Genomic DNA, 18152 nt, shown 5'->3' on the forward strand with positions numbered 1-18152 from the left:
AAAATATAGATTTTTTTGCAGCTATTGAACTTTTATTTTAAAGAATTTATGCTTTAGATGAGCATAACAGAGACGGAAATTATAAGGCAGTGATACACTTGGTCTGTTGGAGTTCTTGTTGCTGAACAATGATTTTTATGATCAAAAGGTAAGTCTGAGACAGGTGCATTATTACCATTGACAGTACAGATGTGGAAAACAAGTAGAGGTATTTATATAGGATCCCAATGTGTTTTACAGTTGAATATGTCAGAAATGTACATTAAGTAGTAATGAAACAAAAAAGTAACAATTTATACTCATCCATGTATAATAACAATTAAAATGGAACTGAGAAATTCGACACGCCCTTGTGAACTTTGGTTGTCCCCGCGACGGAAAGCAGTTGAGGACGCCCAAAATCGGCTTTCGATTATGCTGATTTGGGAAACCCTGAGAGAAGGACGCCCATCTCCCGATTTGTGTCGGAAGATGGGCACCCTTCTCTTTCAATTATGCTCCTGATAGTGTTCTCAGAAAATAATAGAGGCAATCAACTGCTGAGAAAGGAAAAGAGCAAAATGTACCAGACAGCAGTACTGTCCACATTACTGTATGAATATAAATCTTTGATGCTATATTGTAGATACCTTAGGCAATTCAAATAATACCTCCAGTGTTCCATGTTAGCAATCTGCAATATAAAGTGCCAAGACATGATCTCTAAACAAAGAAGTCCTTCAAAGATGCCATATTTCTAGTGTGGAGGGAATTCTTATGTTCATCAAGTTGCCAGATCAGTGACCACTAGGAAGTGAAAAGTAATGGTGGTTGGTGATTCCCTTCTGAGGGGTACAGAGGTGTTCATCTTCTGACCAGACATTATGTCTCAGGAGGTGTGCTGTCTGTCAGGTGCAAAGATTTGAGATGTTATAGATTGTTTGCTGAGACTCATGAAACCTACTATTTTCAGATGCTTCTCATCCATGTTAGCATTAATGATACTGCTAGATACCCCACTACACAGATAGGTGTGTAGAATATGAGGGTAAAGGCCAAAACAGAAAAGCTCTCATCCTAGAGAATACATGGCTGTAAAGATGGTGTCATTAGAGTGACTTGGCTTCCTGGACCATGAGATGATTTTCCAAGGTTAGTTGAGTAGAGCTAATGTCCATCTATCGAAGAAGGGAAGAAATATCTTCAGCAACAAATTAAAGAGTAGAAAATCACCTGGACTGGATGGCATACATCCAAGGATGCTCAAATAACTCAAGCATGAAAATGCTGATTAGCTGTTAGTAATATGTAACCTGTCATGGGATAGGAGGCAAGAGTTTGGTGTGGATAAAGAATTGGTTGTTGGACAGAAAACAGAGGGTAGGGTTAAATGGTCATTTCTCTCAATGGAGGAGTGTCGCAGAGATTAGTACTAGGACAGGTGCTATTTAACATATTTATAAATTATGTGGAGGGGCATAATCGAAAGGGGTGCCCAAGTTTTCCTGAGGATGTCCTCACAGGATGTCCTGCAAAGGGGTGGGGAAACCCATATTATCAAAACAAGATGGGCGTCCATCTTTCATTTCGATAATACGGTCGGGGATGCCCAAATCGTGAAATTTAGGTCGACCTTAAAGATGGTCATCCTTACAGATGGTCATCCCGATTTTCGTCAATAACATAAACTGAGGACGCCCATCTCAGAAATGACCAAATCCAAGCCATTTGGTCATGGGAGGAACCAGCATTCATAGTGCACTGGTCCACCTCACATGCCAGGACACCAACCAGGCACCCTCTGGGGGCACTGCAGTGGACTTCAGAAAAAGCTCCCAAGTACATAGCTCCCTTACCTTGTGTGCTGAGCCCCCCAACCCCCCCTAAAACCCGCTCCCCACAACTGTACACCACTACCATAGCCCTTATGGGTGAAGGGGGGCACCTAGATGTGGGTACAGCAAGTTTCTTATGGGTTTTGAAGAGCTCATATTTACCACTACAAGTGTAACAGGTAGGGGGGGATGGGCCTGGGTCTGCCTGCCTGAAGACCCTGCACTGCACTGCACCTGCTCCAGGGACCTGCATACTGCTGTCATGGAGCTGGGTATGACAATTGAGGCTGGCATAGAGGCTGAAAAAATATTTTTTAATTTTTTTAGGGTGGGAGGGGGTTAGTGACCACTGGGGGAGTAAGGGTAGGTCATCCCAGATTCCCTTCGGTGGTCATCTGGTCATTTAGGGCACATTTTTGTGGCTTGTCGTAAGAAAAAACGGACCAGGTAAAGTCATCCAAGTGTTCATCAGGGATGCCCTTCTTTTTACCATTATCGGTCGAGGACGCCCATGTGTTAGGCATGCCCCAGTCCCACCTTCGCTACGCATCTGACATGCTCCCGTGAACTTTGGTTGTCCCTGCAACAGAAAGCAGTTGAGGATGCCCAAAATTGGCTTTCGATTATGACGATTTGGGTGACCCTGTGAGAAGGATGCCCATCTTGCAATTTGTGTCAAAAGAAGGGCACCCTTCTCTTTCGAAAATAAGCCTGATAGTAATTGGAATGACGAGTGAGGTGATTAAATTTGCAGATGATATAAAACTATTCAAGGTTGTTAAAATATGTGCGGACTGTGAAAAATTGCAGTAGGACCTTAGGAAATTGGAAGACTGGGCAACCAAATGGCAGATGAAAATTAATGTGGACAAATGCACATTGGAAAGAATAACCTGAATCATAGTTACCTGATACTAGGGTCTACCTTGGGGGGTCAGCACTCAAGAAAAAGATCTAGGTGTCTTTCTAGATAATTTGCTGAAATCTTCTCCTAAGTGTGTGGTGGTGGCCAAAAAAGCAAACAGGATGCAAGGAATTATTAGGAAAGGGATGGTGAAAAAGACTGAAAATACTATAATGCCTCTGTATCACCCCATGATGTGACCGCACCTTGAGTATCACATTCAGTTCTCGTCACCATATTTCAAAAAGGATATAGCAGAATTAGAAAAGTTCAAAGAAGAGTGACCAAAATGATAAAGTGGATGGAACTCCTCTCATATGAGAAAAAGCTAAAGAGGTTAGGGATCTTCAGCTTGGAAAAGAGATGGATGAGGAGTGATATGATTCAGGTCTACAAAATCCTGAATGATGTGGAATGAGTAGAATTAAATCAATTTTTTACTCTTTAAAAAAAACAACAGCAAAGACTAGGGGACTCTCAAGGAAGTTACAAGGAAATATTTTTCCACTCAACAAATATTTAAGCTCTGGAACTCTGCCGGAGGATGTGAGCATATCTGGGTTTTAAAGAGGTTTGGACAAGTTCCTGGAGGAAAAGTCCATAATTTGTTATTGAGACAAACATGGAGAGGCAGCTGCTTGCCCCAGGATTGGTAGCATGGAATGTTGCTAATCATTGGGTTTCTGCCAGATACTTGTGACCTGGCTTGGCCGCTGTTTGGAAATGAGATACTGGGCTGCATGAACCATTGGTCTGACCCAGTATGGCTACTCTTATGTTCTTATGTTGTTATATTCTATCAAACTGAATAACCTACTGAAGAAGGCTTTAAACTAGAATCTACTACTACTACTTATCATTTCTATAGCGCTACTAGACGTATGCAGCACTGTACACTTGATCATGAAGAGACAGTCCCTGCTCGACAGAGCTTACAATCTAATTAGGACAGACAAACAGGACAAACAAGAGATAAGGGAATATTAAGGTGAGGATGATAAAATAAGGGTTCTGAACAAGTGAATAAGGGTTAGGAGTTAAAAGCAGCAGCAAAAAGGTGGGCTTTTAGCTTAGATTTGAAGAAAGCCAGAGATGGAGCTTGACGTACCGGCTCAGGAAGTCTATTCCAGGCATATGGTGCAGCAAGATAAAAGGAACGGAGTCTGGAGTTAGCGGTGGAGGAGAAGGTTGCAGATAAGAGAGATTTACCCAGTGAACGGAGTTCCCGGGGAGGAATGTAGTGAGAGATGAGAGTGGAGAGCAGATGTGTGAAATCTGCTTAAGAAGTTATTTCCAGAAGGTGGCCACCTTCAGGCAGGTAATCAAAGCCCCCAGGTAAGGTAAAGTCCTCAGGTAAGTGAAAAATTAAATACTTCTATACAAATGGAAAAAAAAGGCAACATCTTAAAAGCAGTCTTTACTAATGACCATAGTATGGGAAATAAGATTCTGGATCTAAAGACTGTGATGGAAGAGGCTGACTTAGAGCTAGTGGCAGTCACAGAGATGTGGTTCATAAAGAAATATAGTTATACAGGAAGAAAAGGGTAGAAAGAAAGGGAGGAAGAGTAGTCTTAAATGTTAAAGATAATATTAAAGTGGAAGAATTGCAGAACTCAGAATGAAAGGAGCTATTTATTAGGGCAACAAACCTTATCTCCTAACCCTTATTCACTTGTTCAGAACCCTTATTTTATCATCCTCACCTTAATATTCCCTTATCTCTTGTTTGTCCTGTTTGTCTGTCCTAATCATATTGTAAGCTCTGTCGAGCAGGGACTGTCTCTTCATGTTCAAGTGTACAGTGCTGCTTACATCTAGTAGCGCTTTAGAAATGATAAGTAATAGGTGTTCAGAAAATACATAAATTAAAAGAAAAGGAAGCCTCCTAGGTTCTCAAAAGCAGTAGCAGATGCCACACCTGCCATTTGCCTCCCCTCTCTACTGCAGGTCCAAAACATATGAGCTAACATTGCTCCTTCTGCTCCACATTTCATACAAGCACCATCAGGCGACAAGCCCATATGAAATGCTCGCCTTGGTGAAACGTGCATGCGCAGAGCAAATCGATACTGTAGCTCCCAGTGTGCTGCTATCATAGAGGTTTTACGTAATATCAGTACGTACTCTTTAAATACTGCTGTTGATAATTATTTAACATATTTATAAATGATCTAGAGATCTGAACGACGAGTGTGGTGATTAAATTTGCAGATGACACAAAACTATTCAAAGTTGTCAAAATGCATGCGCTGTGAAGACCTTAGGAAACTGGAAGACTGGGCAACCAAATGGCAGATGAAATTTAATGTAGACAAATGCAAAGTGATGCACCTTGGGAAAAATAATCCGAATCATAGTTACCTGATGCTAGGGTCCACTTTAGGAGTCAGCACTGAAGAAAAAGACCAAGATGTCATTGTAGACAATATGCTGAAATCTTCTGCCCAGTGTGTGGCAGCGGCGGCAGACAAAAAAGCAAACAGGATGCTAGGAATTATTAGGAGAGTGAAAAATCAATTCACCTCCACCCTATTCACACCACTCAGGATTTTGTAGACCTCAATCATATCCCCTCTCAGCTGTCTCTTTTCCAAGCTGAAGAGCCCTAACTTTTTAAATCTTTCCTCATATGAGAGCAGTTCCATTCCCTCTATCATTTTGGTCACAATGCTTAGACAAACTGATGCGGTCTATTTTGGTAATTATACTGCCTGCTGTTCCTCTATTGTTGATAGTTCTTATCATACATATACATATTTTGTTTAAAATATTATTAAAGAATATTTCTAGTTGATTGTTCAGTTATGTTGATTGAGCTTTTTTGATTGACGGTTGGCTTATAATCATATGTCATCATTTTTTTTTCTGATACAAACAACAGCTGACATGAGATCTATGAACATATGTCTTGTATCTTTAATCATTCCATAAATTGCAGTTTTTTGTTATTGCATTCTCCACACATTCTTTTTGGTTAACATATTTTTTGTGCCTCACATATCAGAAAGTGCTATTCACCCATCAAGACGCAACATGGAAAGAATTAAAAATCAGTCCATGCCAATCTAATTAATTCCAGAGTTTCATTTCTAACTCGTCCTCACCCATCTGCCCCTTACTTCTGCTAACTTTTCAGCTTCAGAATATAGGGGTAATGTTTCTATAAATCCCTATGACATCAGGAACCATAATGACAACTTGATGACAACTTGACAACTGCAGTTGTTGCAAAAGGTCCTCACAGCACCATGTATTATACAAAGACAACATAAAGCTAAAAGGCAAGAAGGAAAAGTCGTAGTTATTGGCCCTTTCTTTAAGTGCAGTTGTCAGAAAGAGAAATCAAGCAACTTATTCTAGCCTCTTTAGCCTGTTATCAATATGATATGCTGCAGAGAAAGTGGATAATTTGTGCTTTAGGACATAGTAGCCAATCTTTCAGTGTGTGTGTGTGTGCACGCTCGCATGCTCATCCCCTGTTGAAAATGCAGCTATAATTCACAATAGAGAATTTCCTACTTAGCAAGACAAATATCCAAGAAATGAATGATAAGTATGAATGGAAACCCTGTCTATAGTGTAGCCTGGGTATCTCTAGGATCCACTGAGGACTGCATTTAAAGGACATGGATCTGTGATATATTAAAGGACTAAACACCACCTTTTCAAGTCCTTAAGCATTTTTATAAGAACAAGATCCAGACATGGAAATTTAGTAAAATTTGAACATTAAGCATTTGAACCCAAAAAGACACAGCTTGGGGGAGGGTGATGAGGACAATGTCTCCCCACAAGTGATGCATGACAATTTGTAAATGTTGGTTCTGCAACAGCTGAAGAGCCATAGCAGAACAGGACAGGGTAAGGTGGGCTACATAGGTCCTGGATGGACCTGATTTCTGACCTCCTTTCAGCAGCGGGAGCTGAACATTTGAAGAAAACATATATGGAGGTGAAGACAGAGGATGCGGAGTATCAAATTAAGGTAGATTAGTGTTATGTGACTTTGAGATAATGACAATGAACAGAACTAAGTAGCTATGTGCAGTGCTAAAGGTGACTTGGTCAACACTGGATCCTGTTCTCTCTTTTTATGCTGGAGAATTGTACTGAGGGTGTGCAAGGTTGGATGAAAGACAGCATGCTGTCTTTAGTAAAATGGGGGAGTACCTGAGGAAGGAGCTGATGGGCTGGGAGGACGAACGAGAAGTGGAAGGACAGTGGTTCAGGCTGAAAGAAGCTATAAATATGGCCACAAACCTTTATGTAAGGAGAGTAAATAAAAGCAAGAGAAAAAGGAAACCAATATGGTTCTCCAAGCAAGTGGCTGAGAAAATAAAGGCTAAAGAGTTGGTATTCCTGAAATACAGAAAAACTCAAAAAGAGGAACATGGAGAGGAATACCGGATGAAACTGAAAGAAGTCAAGAGAGATACATCTGGTGAAAGCGCAAGTGGAAGAACAAATGGCTAGAAATTTAAGGAGGGGTGACAAAACTTTCTTCAGGTACATTAGTGAAAGGAGGAAGACTAAAGACTGAAAGATGCTGCGAACCGCTATGTAGATAATGATGAAGAAAAAGCAAATTTGCTAAATAGATACTTTTGTTCTGTTTTCACAGAAGAAAATCCAGGAGAAGAACCGCTATTGACTGGCAAAAGTACATATGAGAATGGAGTGGATATAGCACCATTCATGGAAGAGAGTGTGTATGAACAACTTGAAAATCTAAAGGTGGACAAAGCCATGGGGCCAGACGGGATCCACCCCAGAATATTGAGGGAGCTCAGACAGGTTCTGGCGGGTCCTCTTAAAGATTTGTTTAATAAATCCTTGGAGACGGGAGATGTTCCGAGGGATTGGAGAATGGCAGAGGTGGTCCCTCTTCACAAAAGTGGTGATAGGGAAGTAGCTGGAAACTACAGGCCGGTAAGCCTCACTTCGGTTATTGGAAAAGTAATGGAAGCGATGCTGAAGGAAAGGATAGTGAATTTCCTGGAAGCCAATAAGTTGCAAGATCCGAGACAACATGGTTTTACCAAAGGTAAATCGTGCCAAATGAATCTCATTGAATTCTTTGACTGGGTGACCAGAGAATTGAATCAGGGACGTGCTATAGACATAATCTACTTAGATTTCAGCAAAGCTTTTGACACGGTTCCCCACAGGAGGCTCTTGAATAAACTTGACAGGCTGAAGATAGGACCCGATGTGGTGAACTGGATTAGGAACTGGTTGACGGACAGACGCCAGAGGGTGGTGGTTAATGGAATTCGCTCGGATGAGGGATGAGGGAAAGGTGAGTAGTGGAGTACCTCAGGGATCGGTGCTGGGGCCGATTATGTTCAATATATAATGCCATCTTTTTGGAAATAGGTATCTACAAGCTCTGATTGACTTCCGCTTTAGCAAAGTTCTGTATGTAAAATCAGTCCCATCTTGCTGATTGGAAAACATGCTAACATGATTAAGAGAATGAAAATATATTCTATAAAAAGTCAGCATTTCCTGTTCTACAACTGCTGATTCATTACTGTTATGCCAAACTTTAATAGGCATTTTTGGGAAACTACATTGCTGAAGATTGATACAATAATAAAACAAAATTGGCTTATTACAGATAAACCATTTACAGTCAATAAATTATTTCAGATAAAATTGTCAGTCTCTCTAAATATAATCATGGGATAGAAGCTACAGTCCAGAAAATCCAAATTCAGTGATTACTAGCTGGAAATGTTTTGGAGGGGTTTTCAGATTCTTTGAATGATTTAGAGACTTGGTTCTGGTTTGTTTCAAACTTCTTTATGTTTAGAAACATTTTGACATGTGTAAAACAATTTTTAAGCTGGGAACTAACTTTTAGCATGTAATTCATAGTTCAATGCAACTCACGATGCAACTCGTCCTAATTATTTTATTATTTTTTATTTATTTGTCACATTTGTACCCCACATTTTCCCACCTATTTGCAGGCTCAGACATATTTCTTTAAACGCACCTTTTCCTTCTTCACTTCTTATTTACGAGATAATGCCAGGATACAATCACTCACGCTCGTTATTCTTTTTTCAGCACATTACCACGCAGTACTCAAATGCATGTTATTCTCCCCCAATAATTCCTCTCTCATGGAATTCACGATGCAACGTTGAATTTAACATTTTCTTTTCTGTACACTAGTGCTTTAAGCTGTAGTTGTTACATCAACCCTTCCTTTGTTTAACACATTTTACGACGTAGTACTCAATCTACCTATTTCTTTTTATAGACACCAGTGGTTTATAAAACCAAGTTCGTTTACTCACCGTAGATATTTTTTCAACATACAGGTATGTTTTCTCAATATACATCCCCCCAGCACAGGCTTTATAAATGACCTCTCATTATTTGTATCATTTTATTATGTCATTATTTATTTATTACTTATTTTTCATTTTATTTTTCTATTTTTGTTGGTTCTATTTTTTGTCTTTTAGATATGTCCTTTCTTTAGTATGCATTTCCTCTTTTTCTCATATATTGTTCTATATAAAAAATCTTATATATATATATATATATATATATATATATATATATATATATATATATATATATATACATGACCTTTTTAATATGATTTCTCTGCACATGATTAAATTGATTAAGTTTTACCTAAAAAATACACATATATGTTGGATCCATATTTTTTAATCTTTTAAGATATGTACTTTCACTATATGTAATCACACTCATCAATGTTGTTGTTTTGTGTTCATTTACAACTTATGATCAACCATACATGTTCTATCGCTATATATGCTGTTTTATTATTTACATCTTACATTTATTTTATGTAAAAAATTATATATATATATATACCCATAGGATTTTGTCACAAATTCATTTGCATATACATATATATCCATAGGATTTTGTCACAAATTCATTTGCATATATGTATATATGTGTTATCTAATATGTTCTGTCCATCAAGCAACACCTTTATTTATTATCATTTTATTATTTTATTATTTTATTACATCACCCAGTATTTATGGTTTATTACATGTTTTATTACTTGTTTTACTTAATTAGGCTCCTGAAACAGGCATCTGGCTGAAACACGGTGCAGTGTCAGGCACTACCAATAAATGTTTCTTGATATTATCCAGTCGTCCTGTTGTTCCTGAAGGCTCCCTGCTGGTCTCACTACTCCTCTGTTTCACTTCTCCATACATAGTGGATCACAGTCCTTCACCCCTGTGGGTCTATTATGGTGTATCATTTGTATTCTGATATTTATCATATTTCTGTTATATGAATGTTTTACTGTGGCATGTTAAGTATATTGTTGATATTGTATCTTGTTATTTCTATTACTAGGATTTAATTTGCTTATCTTTAAGTTTACCTTACTGATTGTATTTTATTCTTACATTTGGTCATTTTATTATTGTTACACCATTAACGCAATTGTAAGTTTATGTCAAGCTCTGTTTAACACTGTCTTGGGTGAATCTCTTCATAAGAGTGAATAGTAAATGTCAATAAATATATAAAAACACAGTACAGAGGCCATTTCAGGCCACCTGAGCTGCTTCAACTGGCCCATCACCTCTGTTCCATGCACGGATCTTCAACTGCTTTGCAGAATGTCTTCTGTAGATGTGCGTTCATTTGAAACAACATAAGAAAAATGTTTCAAGTTGTTGGCAAATTAAAACAAGCAGAAAAAACTCCCACAAAATTTATGGCCCTTTTACCAAACTGCAGTAAAAAGTGGCCTTAGCGAATCCTTACTCGAGTCTTTCCCACACGCTAAGGCTATTTTTACCACTGCAGTAAAATGGCAGATTTTCCTATTTTTTCTATTAATTGCCATGTGCTAATGGGCTGGAGTGGACTTTCTTGGTAACTCTGGTAGTTGGAACATAAGAATAGTGATGGATGGACTTCTACAGTCTATGTCCCAAAAATGGCAAAGAAAGATCAGGGTCAAGTATAAGCATTTTATATAACATTCATTGTTGGTGAATCATGAATTGATAATAAATGAGACTGTTGGGCAGAATGGATGCTGACTGGTTAAATAGTTCTTAACTGGCTATCTGCTGATATTTAGCGGGAGATAACCAGCCTATCCTCAGCTGAATATCCATGGGTAGCAGCTGACAGATAACCGGTGCATGCACCAGTTCACACTTTTTCCAAATAGGTCCAGATTCTATAAATAGTACTCAAAAATTGGCACTGAAAAAAAAAAACAGCACAAAGCACTATTATGAAAAGGGTGTGTGCCCTTTATAGAAAGTGCACGGCACCAATTCCTATGCCCTAACTTTGGGCACCAGACTTACGCCTGCTGAAGCCTGATGTAAATGCTGCAGCACAACTTGGACGCGCTGACCCAGTATTTCATAACTAAGAGTATACATTTTTTGGAACACTCCTGACCTACTCATGCCCCTCCCACGTTATGGGAGTTGGTTGCCCTGTTTTATAGAATAGCATGCAGCCAGATGTGTGTGCAGATTTTAATGAGTGCCGATTATCATCAATAATTATTAATGATTCAGAGCTCATTATTCAATTTACTTGCATGCACATCTCGGGCATACACACAAATTTGGGTGCAGAAATCTAGGCGCTATATATAGGATCAGGGGAATAGTGTGTATTCTTTGAAAGAGTGCATACTGTTAATGACATGGTTCCCATGACAACATAAGATTTTTAAAAAAAATACCCAAATAAAACAAGCACTCCTGGAAATGACACAGGAAATGACACAAAATGAACATTTTCTGGCTGCACACATCTAGGTATTGAAGGATCTATGGGCAAAGTACTACAGAAAGAAGAAGAGATTAATAGACACATACCCTAGAATTATTTTTCCATATGTTTTCTTTTTCATGGAATGTGTCATTTTTGTATACTTCTTTCCTTTATACAATAATTTGCTTCTTCTCCTTTGCAATGTGTAATGATTCTTTTTTTTTTTTTTTGGCACCATTATTGCAAATGTGAGCTGTCAATTGTATGGACACTGGGGACACCAATAGCATAAAATGGTCTCCCTTCATTTGGAGAGGTTTAAGTCACAGCAATTGACAGATAACACGCTGAACAATTGCCCTTGAGGTTGCCAGTTTCAACAGCAGAGTGGTGATAACACAACGCAGGAGCAAGAGACCACCCTGCGTGTATTTGAAATTCCTGTTTACGCTGTAACAATTTTGCAATAAAAAGGGACATTGATTCCTAACCACACAGGGGAAGAATCTTTTTCAAAATGTCTTTACTGTTTTAGTGCTGTTTTTAAGCACCAGTGGGTTTATAGATTTTTCCTCCTGCCTGAATTGCACGAGGGCAGTACACATTTTCTTACACTTAAATAACATGCAATTCTTGCAGTTTTGCTTGTAACATTTTTTAATCAGAACCATCTAAGATCCACAATAAGATATTTTACATTAGATAGACAGTGATTCTACTTCAAAACCATTATGACATCATGCAGTGCTGGTACAAAGAAAGTCATCCTTTATTGATTGCATCAGCATTGTCTTTAAGCTTCAGCACATCAGCTGATTCATTTCCTTGTCACAATAGTGCTGATCATCTCTAGAGTGTTTGTGTGTGTACTGCATGTCTAGGGATGTCTTTCAGCTTCTGATTGAGTGCATTTTGAAAATTTTAACATAAAGATTATTTATATAATATGAATTTCCAGGTTTAAACCAAATGCAGAAGTTTTTTATTTTTTAATTTCGTTTTTCTGTCTTTGTAATTCTAGAATTCCAGTCCCCTATTGGTGGAATTCTCTATCAATGAGTATCAGAAAACTTACTCATTATAATCCCTTTAGAAGGTCTCTTAAAACTTACCTTTTTAACAAATTATTTTAATGATGTATTGTAAATATATAATGATTAGATTTAATTGTAATTTTCCTGGGAATGCCCAACTTCATTTAAACTAGAGGGTGGGGGTGACAAAAGAATACAAGGGAATTCAGAAAGTCACTCCCAGAATAAACATGATGGCAGAGGGAAAGGTCATATAAATATAGAAAGCCACCTAAACTCACTAAGCACATGGAAAGCAATGAGCACAAATGCGCGTAGTCTAAGTAAAAAGGTTCAAAAATTTCAAGCCTTGATGTTTGAAGAAAACTTGGACATTGTTGCTATTAGAGATGTGGTTCAACAATTCCCATGAATGGGATGTGACCATACCGGGCTATAATCATTTTAGGAAGGATAGAGAGGGTGAAGAGGTGGAGGAGTGGTGCTGTATGTGAAAGACAAAATGCAGGGAACCTGCGGAAAGGAAAAAACTTCATGGGTCATCCTGGAAAGAGAAGATGGAACCTGTATCCACACGGGGGATATCTACAGACCTCCGGCCCAAACGGAGAAGTTAGACAAGGATCTGATAGAAGATATTCAAAAGATTGGTATGAAAGGGGAGGTGCTACTGTTGGGAGATTTCAATTTGTCTGACGTGGATTGGAACGTCCCATCTGCAGAATCGGAAAGAAGTAGGGAGATTGTGGATGCCTGTCAAAGTGCCTTGCTCAGACAAATGGTGGCGGAACCCACAAAGGAAGGGTCGATGCTGGATCTAGTGCTCATGAATGGTGGAAGTGTTTCCAATATCTGGATGGGTGGAAGGCTGCTATAAATATGGCAACAGATCTTTATGCAAGGAAAGTAAAGAAAAACAAGAGAAGCAGGAAGCCTATATGGTTCTCCAAACAAGTAGCTGAAAAAATAAGAGCAAAAGAGACTTTGTTCAAGAAATACAAAAGAACACAACGAGAGGATCACGGAAAAGATTATCAGAGTAAACTCAAAGAAGCAAAAAGGGAAATAGTGCTAGCGAAAGCGCAAGTGGAAGAAAAAATGGCTAAAGATGTAAAGAGACCTTTTTCAGATATATTGGAGAAAGGAGAAAAGATAGGAATGGAATTGCGAGACTGAAAGGTAATGAGAATGGCTATATGGAGAGTGATGAAGATAAAGCAAACGTGCTAAACAATTACTTCTCTTCGGTGTTCACGGAGGAAAATCCTGGAGAAGGACCATGGTCGGCTGCCGAGGGAACATCTGAGAATTGAGTAGATACTTTGCCATTTACGGAAGAAAGTTTATAAACAGCTTCAGAATCTGAAGGTGGACAAAGCTATGGGGACGAATGGGATACATCCCAGGATACTGAAGGAGCTCAGAAAGGTCATGGTGGGAGCTCTTAAAGATTTATTTAATAGATCTTTAGAGACAGAAGAGGTTCTGTGGGATAGGAGATGAGTGGATGTGGTCTCTCTTCACAAAAGTGGAGACAGGGAAGTAGTGGGAAACTACAGACCAGTAAGTCTCACGTCGGTGGTATGAAAAATAATGGAGTTGCCGCTGAAAGAAAGGATAGTTAATTTTCTAGAAGCCAACAGGTTACAGGACTCGAGGCAACATGGCTTTACCAAAAGAAAATCCTGCCAAATTAATCTTCTTTGACTGGATGACCAAAGAACTAGATGAAGGACATGCGCTAGGTGTAATCTACTTGGATTTCAACAAAGCGTTTGAAACGGTCCCTCACAGAAGACTCGTGAATACGCTGATAGGGTTGAACTTAGGACCAAAATGGTGAATTGGATAGGAAACTGGTTGACCGACAGGTGGCAGAGGGTGGTGGTAAATGGAATCCGCTTGGAGGAAAGGAAGATGAGCAGTGGAGTTCTTCAGGGGTCAGTGCTAGGGCCTATTCTGTTTAATATATTTGTGGGAGATATTGCTGAAGGGTTGGATGGAAAGGTTTGCCTTTTTGTGGATGACACGAAAATAGCCAGAGTGGATACCATGGAGGGAGTAGAAACAATGAGATGGGATTTCCAAACGTTAGAAGAATGGTCAAGGGTTAAAATTTAATATAATATGATTAGGGTTCAATTGTCTCAAACTGGCGTTGTAAAAACCAAAGTTGATATGCAATTAACACCAGTATAGTCTTCTATCTATTCCTTTAGGAATAGATAGAAGACTATACTGGTGTTAATTACTTATCAACTTTAGTTAAAATTTAATGCCAAGAAGTGTAGACTGATGCACTTGTGGTGCAGAAACCCAAAAGAGAAATACCGGATAGGATGGGAAAGATTAGTAAGCTCGACTCAGGAGAGAGACCTTGGGGTGTTGGTGTCTGAGGATCTATAGGTGAAGAAATAATGTGTCAAGGTGACAGAAAGATGCTAGGCTGCATAGAGAGGGGTATAACCAGCAGAAGAAAGGAGGAGTTGATGCCCCTCTACAAGTCGTTGGTGAGGTCCCACTTGGAGTATTATGTTCAGTTTTGGAGGCCATATCTTGCTAAATATGTAAAAATACTGGAAGTGGTGCAAAGAAAAGCTAAAGAAATAGTATGAGATTTGTGTTGCAAACCATACAAGGAGAGACTTGCTGACCTGAACATGTATACCTTGGAGGAAAGGAGAAACATGGATAACATGATGGATAACATGGATAACATGATTCTGAGGCACAATTGGTATGTAGAGCCTGAGCTCTTTCATTAAAATTTGGGGTCCATGGGTCAATTTTAGCAGACAATGGAAAAGGTGCCAGTACTCAGTACCCCCAAGTACCCCCTCAAAAAAGCCCTGGTGGCAACACTAGTAATTGAGAAGCAAAACTAGTGTTGGGCAGACTTCTACAGTCTACACCCTGACTGTGACTGAATAGATTTGGATAGGCTTGAGTGTAAATTTTATGGGGCTTCGACATTAGCTTCAGAAATTTTAGTACAAGAAGAGTGCTGGGCAGACTTCTACGGTCTGTGCCCTGAGAATGGCAAGGACAAATCAAATTCAGGTATTCATATAAAGTATCACATACCATGTAAAATGAGTTAATCTTGTTGGGCAGATTGAATGGACTATATAGGTCTTTATCTGCTGTCCTTTACTATGTTACTGGGTAATGAATTATATAATGTTATCCAGTAATTTAATAGCCCATAGGGGACCCTCCCACCACAGGTGGGAGGTTATTTAGCTGGCCAACAAACATCTGGACATCTGGCTGGCATCAGAAACAACAGCTGCCACGTGAGCAGCAGAGGCTGCAAGCCCAAATGTTCTGCCTGCAGGTTCTGTGTACCATGTAGAAGGACAGAAAAGCTAGAAACTATATGTGGCTGCAGCTTTAGGGGATCCGGCGAGATCTGCATAATTACACATAGGCCTTGTCCCGTACATTGCCCACCCAGTAGACACCTGAGCCTCCCAGGGGAACCGATGAGGCCATAATTCCATGAGCACCACCTCCCACACCAGCTGCAAGTAGCACCAGATGCCACACCACACAGCTCCTTCACAGCAACCTTCTCAGCTCTGGTTAAGCAACCGGCATCCAAGTGGGCACGTATGTGACTCACAGGACCCCAGGCCAGTGGGTGTACCTTGAAGCCAGGTCCCTCTGGGGCAGCACACACTGACTTGCTGGGCACTGGGACCAGAAGCAACTCATCCACACAGCAAGCAAGTAGCCCAATTTCCATGGGGCAGCAGAAGCAGCAGCATGTCCTGACATCTCTGAGGACAGTGGCAGCCCCACAGGGAAGGACTCGGACACTGTGTTTGCTCATGCAAGGTCTGGAGAGTCTCCAGCAGCTATAGAGAGGGATGGGAAAGGTGGCCATCACAGGGGGAGGAAGAAGGGGAGGGGGACAGCGATGATGAGGTAGGCCTGTGAGGCAAATACCATGCTGTGGGGGTGGTGGTGTGTGCTGGGGAGGGAAGGGGTGTGCTAGGGAAGGGAAAGAGGGAGGGTGGGGATAGAAAAAAAAATATTGTGAACATAAATCAATACTGCACTGAGTTTTACTGGACATTGATCTGTATGAATCTTTGGCACAGACCCCCAGCTGGTGTGGTCCCTGGTCAGCTCTGTGGGCAGGGGGGGTGTTATCATCCTCTTGTTCTGCTGTTGCTACTGTGTGTGCTCTCTGACAGGGGCTGTCTTCATTGCAGTACGAAGCTGTACAGCATACAACAGGCCATGAATATCTTGGCAAACTTTTCTGGGCTCCCCTACCCACCCCAGAATGGTCAAGACATCTGAATCTGTTTGTGAGCTGGGCAAAGGTGCATTCAATGATGATGTGGATGTTCTTGTGCCTCTTGTAATATTCCTCCTCCGCCTCATTTTCAGGGGGGGGGGGGAGAATAGGAGAAATTAGTCAGGTTCACGGGGGTATTCTCTGTCACCTGTAGTAGGAGCAAGAATTATAGACATGTATTTGTATGTGGATCTTGAGGAGTGTGGATTCTGGGGGAATCTTAAGGGTGGTAGGGTGATAATGTAATGGGGGGAGTCAGTATGGGGGTTAGAAATCCCAGTACAGCTTACATAGGAGCCATTTACCAGTGATAAACATGCTCGGTCAAACCTGTAGTACATTCCAGAATGCTCCTGGATATATGCATCATGGGTGGACCCCAGGTACTGAGTACACATATCTACAATCTCCCCCTAGGCATCACACATGACCTGCATATTCGTGGAATGATATGATTTTCTATTCCTATAGGTCTTTTTGTGTGCCGGGAGGGGGATAACTGAGTGCAATGTGTGCGCAGTCGATGATGCTAGTGACTGAGAGGAAGTGGTCTATGGAACAGAACTGAGCCATGTTCCTCTGGAGGGCCTGGGAAGTGGCGTGGAAGGTAATATAGTGTGAGGTATGGGTGAGGAAGGCATCAAGCAACTGAGCAAGACAGTTGGAGATGGTGGGCTAGGCGAGGCCTGCATTGACTGCTAGCACTGAACTGACTGAAAAGTGCCAGTTGCAAGAAAGGCGAGGGAGGTTGTGACTTTAATGTGGACTAGCACTGGGTTGTAGCTGGTCACAGAGATGCTATATGGCAGCCCTGTCAAAGCAGTACCTAGTAGGGCATTTCTGGACAGGGAGGTCCCTGAAGCAGATCCTGGGTCTAAATACTCTAAGATTGGGCCTCCCCTCAAAACTTTCATTGGCATCCAGCAAACCATCAGCCACAATAGAATTCAGCACATCCAAAATTGACGTACAGTGTCCCACCACCCAGTGGCACAGCCAGACCTGACATTTTGGCTGGGCCCAGAGCTAATATGGGTGGGCACCCTTGGTGAAACTACTATCAAACCAGAACCTGAACCCATACATATACACAGATGAAGTAATGATCTATATTCCTTTTAAGCATGATCTAAAAGAAATTTTCGACGACATCAACCAAAGCCTACATATCATGCACACATGGGCGGACGCGTTCAAGCTGAAACTCAACGCAGAAAAAACCCAGTGCCTAATACTCACCTCACAACACAACATGAACAAATTCACCACCATTGACATACCAAAACTGAATCTTCCAATCTCCGACACCCTAAAAATTCTTGGAGTTA

The sequence above is a fragment of the Microcaecilia unicolor genome, chromosome 2, assembly GCF_901765095.1.
Source record: "Microcaecilia unicolor chromosome 2, aMicUni1.1, whole genome shotgun sequence".
Taxonomy (NCBI): domain Eukaryota; kingdom Metazoa; phylum Chordata; class Amphibia; order Gymnophiona; family Siphonopidae; genus Microcaecilia; species Microcaecilia unicolor.